A 12,527-nucleotide genomic window follows, 5' to 3' on the forward strand; every position below is an offset into this window, starting at 1 on the left:
ATTTGGGAAGGGAAGAACAGGGGCAGAAGAGGTTATATTAAAAGAAGAAAATTCAGGCCGATATGATTGATTTCCGTGGTAACCAACCAGCATTGTATAGCCCTGTATAGTGACTAAGGCAAGAGGAAATGACTTATATCATTGCTACTGCTGTCGTTATTATCATCCTGATAGAATCATGATTTGTTGCCAGGAACTTCCTAAAATATATAGAGAGAGTGTGTGTGTATGTATTACACATATATGCACACATATATATATGTATGAGTGTATATATATTCTGTGATGAGGTTGTTACCTCATCAGATTTTTGGGTGCCCCAGTAGCACACACACCAGCTTAATCAGAGCAGTTGCATCTATCCATAGGATGAGAACACCTGTGAGCTAATGAGTTGTTCCTTTTATCCTGCAAATATTTTCTTAAATTAATTTAAAGCTAAAAATATTTTTGAAGATGAGAAAACAGCATTCAGTTTCTAGGATTCTTAGGACTGAGATGCTGAAAAGCTGCCTTTGATTCTTAGGTAAGCTGTATGTTTTCTGTCTCACGCTTCAGTTTACCTTCTGCAAAAGGAGATAGTGTGTCCTTACTTGACAATTATTACTAAGGGTAAATCTCATGGCTTGATGATTCACTCGGGTATTAAAGTAGCAAGTCATACAGAAGCGATGTTATTCTATAGACTGGAATTTACACTGTCCTTACTATGAACACTCAGTTCAGGGAGAAGATAACTAGAGATGAGAGGGATTCCACGTGAGTGCATGCGCAGACCTACTCTCTTCAGAGGGCATATGAATGATGTAGAGTATAGCTCATCTACGTACTTACTAAGGGAACATCAGAAATAAGTCTTCACAAAAGGTTTATCTGTAGACAAAGGTAAGATTTAGGCAGCTCCAAGTGCAAGATGAGGACAAGAACACTGAAATGAGGCTTCTCAAGGGAAGGGTGGGAACTATGTGATGCGGTTGGATGCGCTGCATGACTGTACTGGGATTGATAAAGGAGGAAAGAGGTGTGAAAGCTTCAATTCAAAAGTTCCATGGGCCTTAAAACCTACCTAGTAGAGCCAGGATATTGGTTCTGAAAGTATGCAGCTAGAAAGGGAAAAAGCAAAACCTCTTTACAGAGCAAACCACAGAGTTTGTCTGCCCTGGAAATATGCGTGAGATAAGCTATTGCATGTTTTTTCTAGAGGAGACAAACTGGAGTGGCTGCAGCTGTTTGCAGGAGCTGTATGTGGTGCAGGGATAGTTTATAAAGCAGGGGGAAACATCTTTATAAGCTGTTTCTGAGCCATAATCTGGATCTTGAATTCAGACTGAATGAGGGAGTATATGGTTGACAGTGCCTGGTTAGTGGAGCAGAGGGTACAAGGACCTGCTTCTCTATCAGTCATTTCCACTGCAGGAAGGAAAGGATTTGAACTACACAAGCAGTGTAAAATCACCTAGGTGAGATGTTTCTCAGTGAGGAAGAGACTTTGGTAATGTTCTGATATGAGTTGCACGTGCTGGGCAGGTTTATTCTGGGCATATGATTGCAGGGGATGCTGAGTGTGCCACATGCCCTAAGGAGGAGAGAAGCATTATTCCTGTTATCTCCAAGGCCTCCTTCTGTCCTTAACACAGCCATTTTGAGTGCAGGCCTTTGCTCCCAGCAAAGATGGTTATTGTAGATGACTTTCTGGCAAATGCCTGTCATGATCTCATCAGAGGGACAACTAAGTTAATGTGCAGGTGTGACTATAACCTTCCAGTCTTGAACAATCTTGAGGTGTAAGAGCCAAGTGCCTTTCTAATGTGGTGGCGTATGTGGTCTCAGTCTTGAATGACATAGATGGGGTATCATTTTGTATCCTTTGGCCCCCTTGTCCAGAGACTAAAAATTGTGGACTTTGCCCAGTCATTCTGATTGGCCTTCTACAGATCTGTAATCAGGAACCTTCAGTGATGACCTTTTTGGAATATCAAGTATGTTATTTGTAGTCATTTTTAATTTTAAGTCCTCAAAACCTCCTGTGCTACTTGCTTTTAACTAGCGAAGGAAACAGTTCAATTAGACCCAGTAAGCCCTGGAGTTCTCCGAGGACAGCTGGATCTCACGCTGTGCTCAGCCCTGTTTCCAGCTGAATTGTCCTGGAGGCATTTGGAGAAAGCTTTGCAGCCGTGTCCAGCTTGTTGATATTTTCTCCAAATAGAACTATTAACCTGTGAAAGAATGTGAGACTTGCACCACCCTGAGTCATGAGGCTCCCTAAACCACACTTTCAATGATCACATCATTCCTATTCTCAGGGAAAAAATAATATTCCATTGACGTATTATGTCTTGCCTTGTATTTTCGGATACTATGGTTGGAGGCTGCACCTATGCAACCACATTTAGAAACTTTCTTCCTCTAGGTGGAATACAGTCTATTGACACAGTTGGTTTTTTACAGTGTGGTGAAACATTAACCGCTTTCTCTCCTCCAGTCTAGAACATCAAACTTTTTACCTGTCGCTTAAGAGGCCAAGTTCAAAGCTCATTTACACCAACCAAAATCTGAAGCAATGTCATGGGTTTCAGAGAAACTGTTTTGGATTTACACGCCTTTAAGTAAGATCAGAGTGTGTTCCTGGGTGTTCTCCTTTCCCTCAATCCCTTCCTGCTTGGTTAAAACACCTTGACTATTTTGTCGACTCCCACGTTTTGCTTAAATCCACAGCAGCCTGGAGGCAACCTCATGGCTCTGTGGTAAGTGTATCTGCTTCCTGTGAAATAGATTTCCCTTTCATCAGATTCTTCTTTAATGAGGTAGGAGGTTCAATTTCATGGTAAACCAAAAAAAACCCCAGAAAACTGAAAGAGGTATGTGATACGTGAGCAGCTCCATCAGACTCTGTAGAAAAATGAGAATTGCCAGACCAGGTCTAGAGAGCAGTCCAGCCACTCCAGTAACTTGTGTCTAAATTGGTTAATTGTGGAACGAACACCCCACTTACAACATTCCTCTGAGAAAAGCTCTGAGTGTTGGGTAGTTCAGCATCCAAATTTGAAAATACACAGTGTTAACATTTACATGGTTTTAAAACATTGCTTTCAATAACAAAGCCTCTTATTTGGAGAGAAATTTGTAATAAATGCAGCTCATACATTGTCGCCTTGGATAAGTGCATTGCACAGGAGCAAAACACAAGTACGATGGCTAGAAGCAAAAAGAGAAAGGGAAGTGCAGGTATTTGTTTTGCAAAATAAGCAGGTATATAAATATACACATGTGTATAGGCCTGGAGCCACCACCACCCTGCCGTGGCCCTTCTGGCCAGCCCATGGGCAGGGGCAGGCTCCTTAATCATCCGTGTATTTTATGAACAATATGCAGGAGAAGATTTTAATTCCCTGGGCTGCTGTCAAAAGAGGAAACCTGAAAGGTATCTGTCTTGTCTTTTGGTCTGCTTGATATAGCTGCTATACTATAACCCTTGCAGTCTTCTGAAAATGGCACAGGTTAAGTGAGGAAGCAATTTGTGACGTTTTGCCCTAGTTACTGGGCTGTTTGGTTTTGTCTGTCAGTAGGTGCAAAAAATATGATTTTTTTCCCCCTTCATCTTTACCACGGTGTTAGAACAGGCACAGGTGCCTGCGGGTCACTTCCAAAGTTATCTTGTAATAACTGCCTCAAGTGTCCGTGCCCTGGGATACAAGTTCTTTAACTGAAGCGTTGTTTGTTCTTTGCTCTGCCTGTTTTGCTGGATCTGCAAATATACAAATAAAAGGGACCATCTGACTCCCTGGATCTGGGTCTCTACCATCTGGGGCAGCCACTGAAGGGAGTAAAATCTATTGTGTGATCCTTCGTTAATTGTTACTTGTCCTTAAACATAGGCAATTTATAATAGAGGGCCCCACAGAATAAAACAAAGGGCGTTTCTCCTTAGCTATCTTGCTATCGTTGTCTGACTCCCTGCTGCTCTGATATACGTCAGTGCACTCAGGAGCTTCTTACCTTGAAGTTATTAAGCGCTCTAAACTAGTGACGCTCCTGTTAAATAGGACACGGGGTCTCTTTTGCAGCAGCTTGCCCTCTTGACTAGTTAGAAACGCCTATCAAGCCGCTTGAAGGTGAGCATTGACATGAGTCATGTTGCATGCATGTTTAGCGCGAGGTCTCAGGAGTAGGAGCTGGTCAGCGCAGTAAGGGTTCAAATCCGCCCTGAGGTCCTGCCCTGAGGGCATGAGACCTGGGAGCGTGGCTGGGGAGTTGGTACAAACAACAAAGACCCTTTCTAGCTCCACAAAGCCAGTCTGTGCCACCTCACCTAAATAATCAGGGCAGGTGGCAGGTTAGTAGGGGCGCAGTGTCATTTCATGGTACCCTCTCAGCCGAGCTGAGCATCCTCGACATGCAGAGGGGAGTTTATTTGCATTGAGGCTGCTCACAAAGCATTAAGATGTCCCAGCTTAACTTCTCCAGCTACCTCATGGGATACTTTGAGTGCAAAGGAAGTTATTTGGCAGCTTGTTTCAGCAGACAATATTGCTGTTATTGCCAAATGCTTTCCTCCTGACTTGCTAATTCCTTGTCTTGGGGTGGGCGGCAGGGGGGGTCACCCCCAGCTAATTAGAAACAGGTATCGTCTGCAAGCAACCCTGCCAGACAGAAGCCCTTTTGCGTCTTACGGAGTCCACGCAATCCACAGTGTCTGAACAAGGCTCATGGGGAAAGAGATGAATTTTTCACACCTGTTTCTCCAAATTTAATAATAATAAAAAATTCCATGCAAGCTCAGGGAAGGCAACATTCCAGTAACATTTTGCCTTTACTGACTAAAGTTTCCCGTAAGATGGGCCTCTGGCTATAGCATGGAAAATCTTTCCTCACTCACTTCCACCCCCCCAGCACTGGGGCGGACGTATGGAGTCTGGTTGCTTTTTTCTCATTCTTGCCAGGGCTGCAGCAGTAGCTCTGAGCTTGTTACTCCCGGGTGCCATGAAGTCAGAGCCGTGAGTCCCCTGTCGCAGCAGGCGGTGGGGGTTGGTAGCTTGTTCCAAGGGACGTTCCTAAACCCTGTGTCACTTCATTACACAGCAAATTGGGAACAGAGACTACTAATGTAGACAGAGGGGAAAAAAAAAGAAAAAAGAAAAGAAAAGAAAAAGAGGAGTCATGATATTATCAAAGAAATATGTGTAAAGTCCATAAGTGCTGTTGCAATTTGGCCAAAGACCAAGTTGGAATTCAAGATGCTTGATGTATTGGGTTCTGAGTTTCCTACCACACTTAATTGTTAATTTTATTTTTGTTTAATGATTGGTAATGAGAGAAAACATGTCTGTGTGGCTGTTACCGTGTTGAGGTGATGGAAAACTACAGCAGGAGGACGCAGGCTGAATTCAGCTATAATTGACTGGAATTCATGACAAGGTGTATCTTGTTGGCTTTACCGAATGGAATCACTTCCTAAGTGCATTGAGCAGTCTTGGACGTGATCGTTTTGGGATGCTAAAGCACTGGCTGTTACATGAGTACTTCTAATCCTCATTGCATAATAGTGTCCATAAAAAGCTTTTAAAGAGGAAATAAAATATTTGGAATTCGATACATACATTGGGTCTGCATCCTCTCTCTGTTCTCTGGGCATCGTTATGGGAGACACTGACTTTGCCAAATTATATGTGATTTAATCAAGTAACAGTGGAAATAACTGTAACATTTCATAATGCAAATGCTTGCCTGAAAAATTACTTTAGACGCGAGAAAGTTACCTGCACTCCAACAAAATATGGGCTGTTTTGGAGAGAATAGAGATCTACAGTAGGAATTCTTCTCTCCTCTTGATTAGACCTTTGTCTTAGTTGTTTGCTTATGTGCATTCCTCAGTACGGGGAATGACTGCCATTAGTCTGGAATAACTGACAAACTGAATTTAGCCCTGCAAGAAGTGACAAGACTTTTCTGCTCTGTCCTGGCTGTTTTGAAAACACAATATTATTAACACTTTAAATTGATGCTGTAAGTCCAGGAAAGGAAACTTGTTAGTTCTTTTGTGAATTGAATTTGTGCATTCAATTACTTTCAGTTCTGTAAATGAAGTTTTGGAGGAATGTTTGCACAACACTGTCGTATAACTTGCACTCTGGAAGTGTGGGGATAAAATAAATGTATTCAGAATAAAAGCAGCATACATGATTCCTATTGTGGCACGTCACACAAACAGATTGCAAAGCAACCTTATTTCAACATAGAGTGGTTTGGCTTGTTCTGTTGTAGAAGGTTTGCCTTACTTACTAGCTCTCAAAGGGTGACGATTCTAAATCTGAGCTAAGACCAACCATTCTGAGCAAAGGAAAAGGTTTAAACTAAATTTATTCTTCTGCTGTTAATGTTAACAGAGCCTAAACTTATGAAGAAATGAAGGGGTTGAACTTTGCAGAACGCCGGAAAGGCCCCTGTTGGTATAAGGGTTAGCCAGTTCTGCGCTACCCTCTCCCTGATTCTAGCGTATGTTCTGCTTATTGCTGTGTTAAGTGATGCGCTCCAGTCTCAGTCTAGGGTGGATGCTGCTGCCCTTATAAAGGAACGTGAAGAACTGGGAAATAAGAACGGGCTGGTGCTTGGGGTTCAATTTCCAACTGCTGCAGTGTTGTGTGTTAAACTGGTGTCTGTTAGATGCTTCTGACAAACTCTCTCACTCTTTTTCATTCTTTGATTCAAAATTATTGTTAAGCTTGGATCTCTAAAGATATAAAAGCAAAGAAAGAACTGAGCTAACCCAGTCAGAGACGTCTGGGATTACAGCTGTCTTTAATGAAACTTGAGTTAGCTATAGAGAATGTAAGTAAGTTAAATCCCATCTGCTTTGAGGCTTCCCTTTGGTCCCAGAAGACGCCAAATGCAGGATATGAGGAGAGGTGTATGGGCTCTTACCGGAAATGCTGGGAAAAAGGCAAGGAAAAATGCCTCCCTGTGCTCTTTTTGTCTCCTTTTATGAAGTGACCTCACTGCGAACAACTTAATGTAGCGACGCACTGCAGTGTGTCGCACACCAAGGTGATGCAAGAAGAGAGAGCAGAAAGAGCTTGTCTTCCCCCGTGCCACCTGCCCGTGGGACAACAGCACTGCCCAGCTGCCGCCGGCTCTCCCTCCTCCATCGCTCTCCTGTGGCCGTAGGTGTCCTGGGGCAAACGGGCAGAGCCACGGACCAGCACGATCGTGCTCCCGTCTCCGCGTGGCTGGGTGCGTGCTGGAGATGAACAGCTTTCTGAGCGTTCTCGTGAGTGACGTGGGCTTAATGGCACAGCGTGAGGTTGCTCGCCAGCCTTAGACAGCCTGGTTATGACGTCCCAGCTGGTTGGGGGCAGTGCTGAGAAAAAAACAACAGAGGGGAAGGAGTCGCTAAATAGCACTTTTTGCTAAAAATCAGCAAGAGAGGAAGGAGCTGGGAGCTCAAGTGCAAATTTTCTCCTCTCTGCTTTTCCTTAACCTCATTTCTTGTTGCGTTATCAATATCTGATGCAGCAGTGCAGCAAGCATAGCTGTAAAAATTTTTTTATTTTAGGCTAGGAGGCTAGTGTTACATTTCAAAGATATGCATGTATCATACCTATGAGCCTCCTTCCTCTCCACTCCGGGGGTATTAACCTTGAACCCGAGGTTCAACATCCGAATTTGCTTCTTTCTTGAAACTGAATATGTTAGTACCAATTCTCATACGAAACATTTGACTGCTCTGTACAAAGGCTGTGCAGGTCAAACAGCCTCCCTGTCTGGCTTATCTCTCAACTGTTTCCGTGAACCTTTCACCTCTTCGACCGATTGTAGAGGCTAAGAACAGCAAAGAAAACAATCCGTTCCCCGTCATCTGGATTCTTGACTTTCTATAATGACTTAATCTGCCACTCATCCTCAAATTGGACAAAGGATTAGCAACTAAAAGTTTTAGCAACTAAAAATGTTGCTAGTTGATGAGACCGATTTATTATTTTAAAACACATTTTAGGATATGCTTTGAATACTAGAGATGTAAGTGTTTAGGACCAGCATAAAAAAAGAGAATTTTTAGTCTCTTCCAGACTAGAAATTTTTCCACTTCTTGTTGAATCTTCATTCTCCTTTCTCCTTTTGTATTTAGTAACAGCAAATGAAGGGATGTCCATGGCACAGGTGTGTGTTTCTGCAGAGGTGGTGTCCCACGCTCGCATAAGGTCAGTGGTCCATCTATGATAACCAGTTGGTATCTATCGTAGTGCCTGCAGGTATTTTCTGTGTGTAGCATCTCTGTACTTAGAGAAGTGCTTCTTTCAGACACTGCAGAACCTTTCAGGACCATCACTTATTCCAGGAGAGCATCAAAGGTTATGAAATATTTAACGCTTTTTTGCTGGCGGGGGGTATAGACTAGCATAATGAGGGCATTTCTGACTAGTGCCATCAAATTCCTACCCAGAATAAAGATAGATTCTTGTTAAATAAACCATACTTGACATACTGAGGTACAGATCAGTGGAACATTACTATCACACTCTGTGGATAGCTACATTTTTCAAGTACCACATGCATTAGATCTTCTCTCTCTCTAACGGAGTGCTCATGATCCCTGGCACCAGTCCTAAGACTATAGACCATCCTGTAGACTATCTGCCTCCCAAGGCAAACCCTTTTGAGATGATAGTTGGGTGAAAGTATATCACAATTTCTAACAAAAGGATACCTAAGTGTGGGCACATATGCATGTGCTGTATAGCTTTCCTCCTTTCAGTCTTTATTAGAATTAGGAATCCTTCTCATCAATGTTTTAGGACATTTACTGATAATGACTATCATATTTGAACGTCTTTCAGACAAAATGGATGCTCGCTATGGACTTCACTTTGCTATTATTCTTACTTACAGCTTCACTGGGGAAGGTGTTCCTGTTCAGCAAGACACTTAAGCGTATATGTAACACGATTAGCCGTAATATTGGTATCAATAGGTTTAAACACATGATTATAGGAGAGTATACTTAAGTAGGGATGGATAGAAGCATGTGCTTAAGTATTTTCATGAGCTCAAAGCACTAGAAGATACAAATTGGCATGGTACAGTAGAAAACCGTTACTGGCAATTGAGAAAGCTTACCTGTGTCATCTGTGGCTTAACTACTCGTAAGTAATGCTAGCATGCTGATAAAAGCTTTATTCCATCCCACGTAGTAAGCATCGTTTTCACTCTCGGTCCTCAACAACTTGGCATATTCTTCCTTGTCTCTCTTTTGCTATTTTGACATATTATAAAAGCCGTATTTTGTCCTATAAACTTCTAATAAAGCCTGTTGCAAATATGGTAAGTGCCGAAGATATGTAGATCAGAGTTTACTCTGTGTCGTAGAGTCTGGCACCAGCAATTTGGATGGAAAATATTTATGCACTGGCACAGCTGTTATTCTTGGTTCGCTCATTATTTTTTGCAGTGAAGCTTTGATTTTCTTGAGTGGATTTTGCATAGTGCTGTCCGTATTCTTTCTAAACATTTCAGATACCGCTAAGATCAAATTTTTGTCTAGTTTGTACTAGCAGTGTGTTGCTATGTGTTTATTTTGTTTATACAACAAGAAAAGAAGGGAAAGAACATGATCAGGGTGATTGTTCAGAGCATGGCAGACGTTGCATTAGCAACCATGTCACCTGGCTCCACTCTTGTGTATCCCTTAGCAAGCGCATAGCTTCTTTTCACTGCTATAGGAAGAGAATTTCAAATAACTTTATTAAGCATCAACAGTTTCTCAGTTATCTCCTCTTTCAGATTCACTGCTGTGGGAAGAGAATTTGATATAACCTCATTAAACATAAACATTTTCTCAATTACCTCCTCTTTCAGATTTGATTTGCAATCTATTCAGGCTATATAAATGCTGCCATGATATATTCAGCTCTTAAAAGTATAGTTAAGGAAAGACTAAATGAACATCAGTCACAACCAGCTTCCTGTATACAAGCAGTGCACAAGCCCAACAGGTCTGCTTTCAAGCAGCTGCTTTGTATTTCTTCATGTAGGCGATAAATGTAACCCTTGGGAAATGTCTTGACAATAATGATAATAAATCTAAATATTAGGGGAAATTTACTTTTCCTCTCTGGAGATCATCTTTGGAAAATCCCAAATTTTTAAGTATGTTTTGTAATTTTAGTGACTAGCATGATCTTTGATCTTTAATATTTCATTGGACCTTATGAGACCTCAGCTTTACTATCTTTACATGTGCAGTTTCTTCCGCTGAAGTTCTCGGTCCTGCAGTTCTGAGAAGTGATTGCAAACTCACACTTTCAGATACTCCATTCCTCTACACTGGTCAGACTTTCCTGGGTTTAGGTGTGAGCTTCTGCATTCTCTGATATCAAAATCCTGGATGCTTTTATGCTTTTCAAGATGGGTTGCAATTACCAAAATCAATCCAGCCTCAAATCGAATTCTTCTTCAGCATGGTTGAACATGGTTACCACCAGTGTTGTATATGAACAAGGAAAGGAGGTTCTGTGCATATCTGTATAAATTGGTGTTCTCACATAAATATAATCACTGGGCAAGTCGCCGTGCTGGAAAGTTTGCCATGCTTGAAAGCTCTTGTTAGGTTTGGGAATCATCAAATCAGGGAAGGAAAAATATTTCTGAAGAGACAACAAGACTAGCAAGCTACATATACCAAATACATAAACAAGTCAAACATTTTCTGGAAAATAAGCTGAACTATCTTCTTGTAGAGCAGTGGTGAGCGATTTTAAATAACAGATGCGTTCATAAAATTCAAAAATTCTATTTGCAAATGATTTCCAAGCAGGTAACAGTGAATTCACTGGGACAGTGATTTGTTGCAAATCAGTAGGAAATCAGTTGAGAAGCAGCAGATAAGATGGTAGCCCAAAAGCAAGCATGTCGGAATACCCCTCTGTGAATTAGAACTGACCTGCGTTTGGCTACAGCCATGAAGGAATCAAGGCAATGCAGATGTAAAGACAAAAGCATTGTGAATTTGATTCTGTAGCAGTGAAATCTTGTGAATATTGGCTAAAAAAGATATACAATGTAATATTCAGTAAGCAAGGATCAACATGTTTCTGGAAAACTGCATCTTTTGTAAGCATCAGTGGTAAGAATGGAGCACAGAATGGATCTTTTAAGATCATATCTCCATTAAGGATCAGCCCTGTGATATTATAGTCTTTCTTTGAACCGTTATTTTTCTATTTTTCCCTTAACATTAAACATGATAAACTATCTATCTCCTTCAGTTTTGTTGTGGCTAAACTGGTACCATTTCTCAAGCTGTCTATCCTGAATCTGGCTGGGCTGTCTCCATGCTGCAGTCCCTACACTATCAGATGCTTCTTTTGAGCACTGTCCTATTCTAACATGAGTTTTCTATGAGAAATGTCCTTTTTATGCAGATACAGGTACTGAGTATTCCCCTGGATCCTAAAATTGTTCAAACCAAGAGTCTGATTCCCTGTACAAAAGCACAGTCAACTGGCCATTTGTATTTCATGAGTTATATTCCAGTGGTTCGCTGTGTTGCCATCTGCATGGTATTGACATCTGCTGCACTATGTGCCTGGCTAAAGTCCTCTCTGGCTACAGTAATGATGTGTTAATTCCCACTGTGTTCGCAGTTCTTCACCTTCAGGGCAGTTTTGACGCTGTCGAACATTCTGCTGCGAAGCAGATTATTCGGAGGCCTTGGTGAAACAAATACAGGTATTAAATTGGAACTAAGTCAAATTACCTGTGTTGCAACAATTTTATCCTAATGTAACAATGAGTACATTTTGTGCAGTTTACTAGTATTTTCCAGAGTAATGAATTGAGGTGTCTCTCATCCTTTCATGAGTATGAATATATTCTTAGATTTTTCTATCCATTATGGCCTTCCCTACATACTTGAATTTCATCTCTAGTACAATCTTGTAAGTGCATAACAAACAGCAATAAACAGCCTCTGAAGTTCAGTATTCCTTTACTTTCTCCCTTCTCCTTGCATTGAAAAAATCAATTGCTTTCCACATTTATCTAATGGCAGAGGATACCACAGGGCACAGAAATCAGTTTTAGTCCTGCTCGTTAGCAATCACAACCTAAAGATATCTTTCTGATTAAAATAGATTTTCCTGTTCTTTCATGTTATCGTTTGCTTCTGAGTCAGGGTATCATTCAGTGTTTGCAGCAGAATATGATTAAGGATGGGTGAGCCAGGAAAGGTAAAACAAGAACAGGTCTGAACTCTTACCTGAAACTTATCTCGTATGGCATGTTGTTTGAAGTTGGAAGATGAGTGGGTAGAGAAAGACTGGAGAAAAACATTGGTTTAAACTTTGATTCAACAACTAGCACTAGAAAAGCTGGTATTATCAAGTGCTAAAAACCCCAAATCCCGCAAACTGCTTTCCGCGGTTTACACACAAGCTTTAACTATCTTGCTTAGTCTTGTGGATATGTAACGATGAAATAGTGCATATTTTTCAAATGTATTTTAATTGACTCCAGAAGTAAGAGACAGCAAATGG

The sequence above is a fragment of the Struthio camelus genome, chromosome 20 (genome assembly GCF_040807025.1).
Source record: "Struthio camelus isolate bStrCam1 chromosome 20, bStrCam1.hap1, whole genome shotgun sequence".
NCBI classification, from domain to species: domain Eukaryota; kingdom Metazoa; phylum Chordata; class Aves; order Struthioniformes; family Struthionidae; genus Struthio; species Struthio camelus.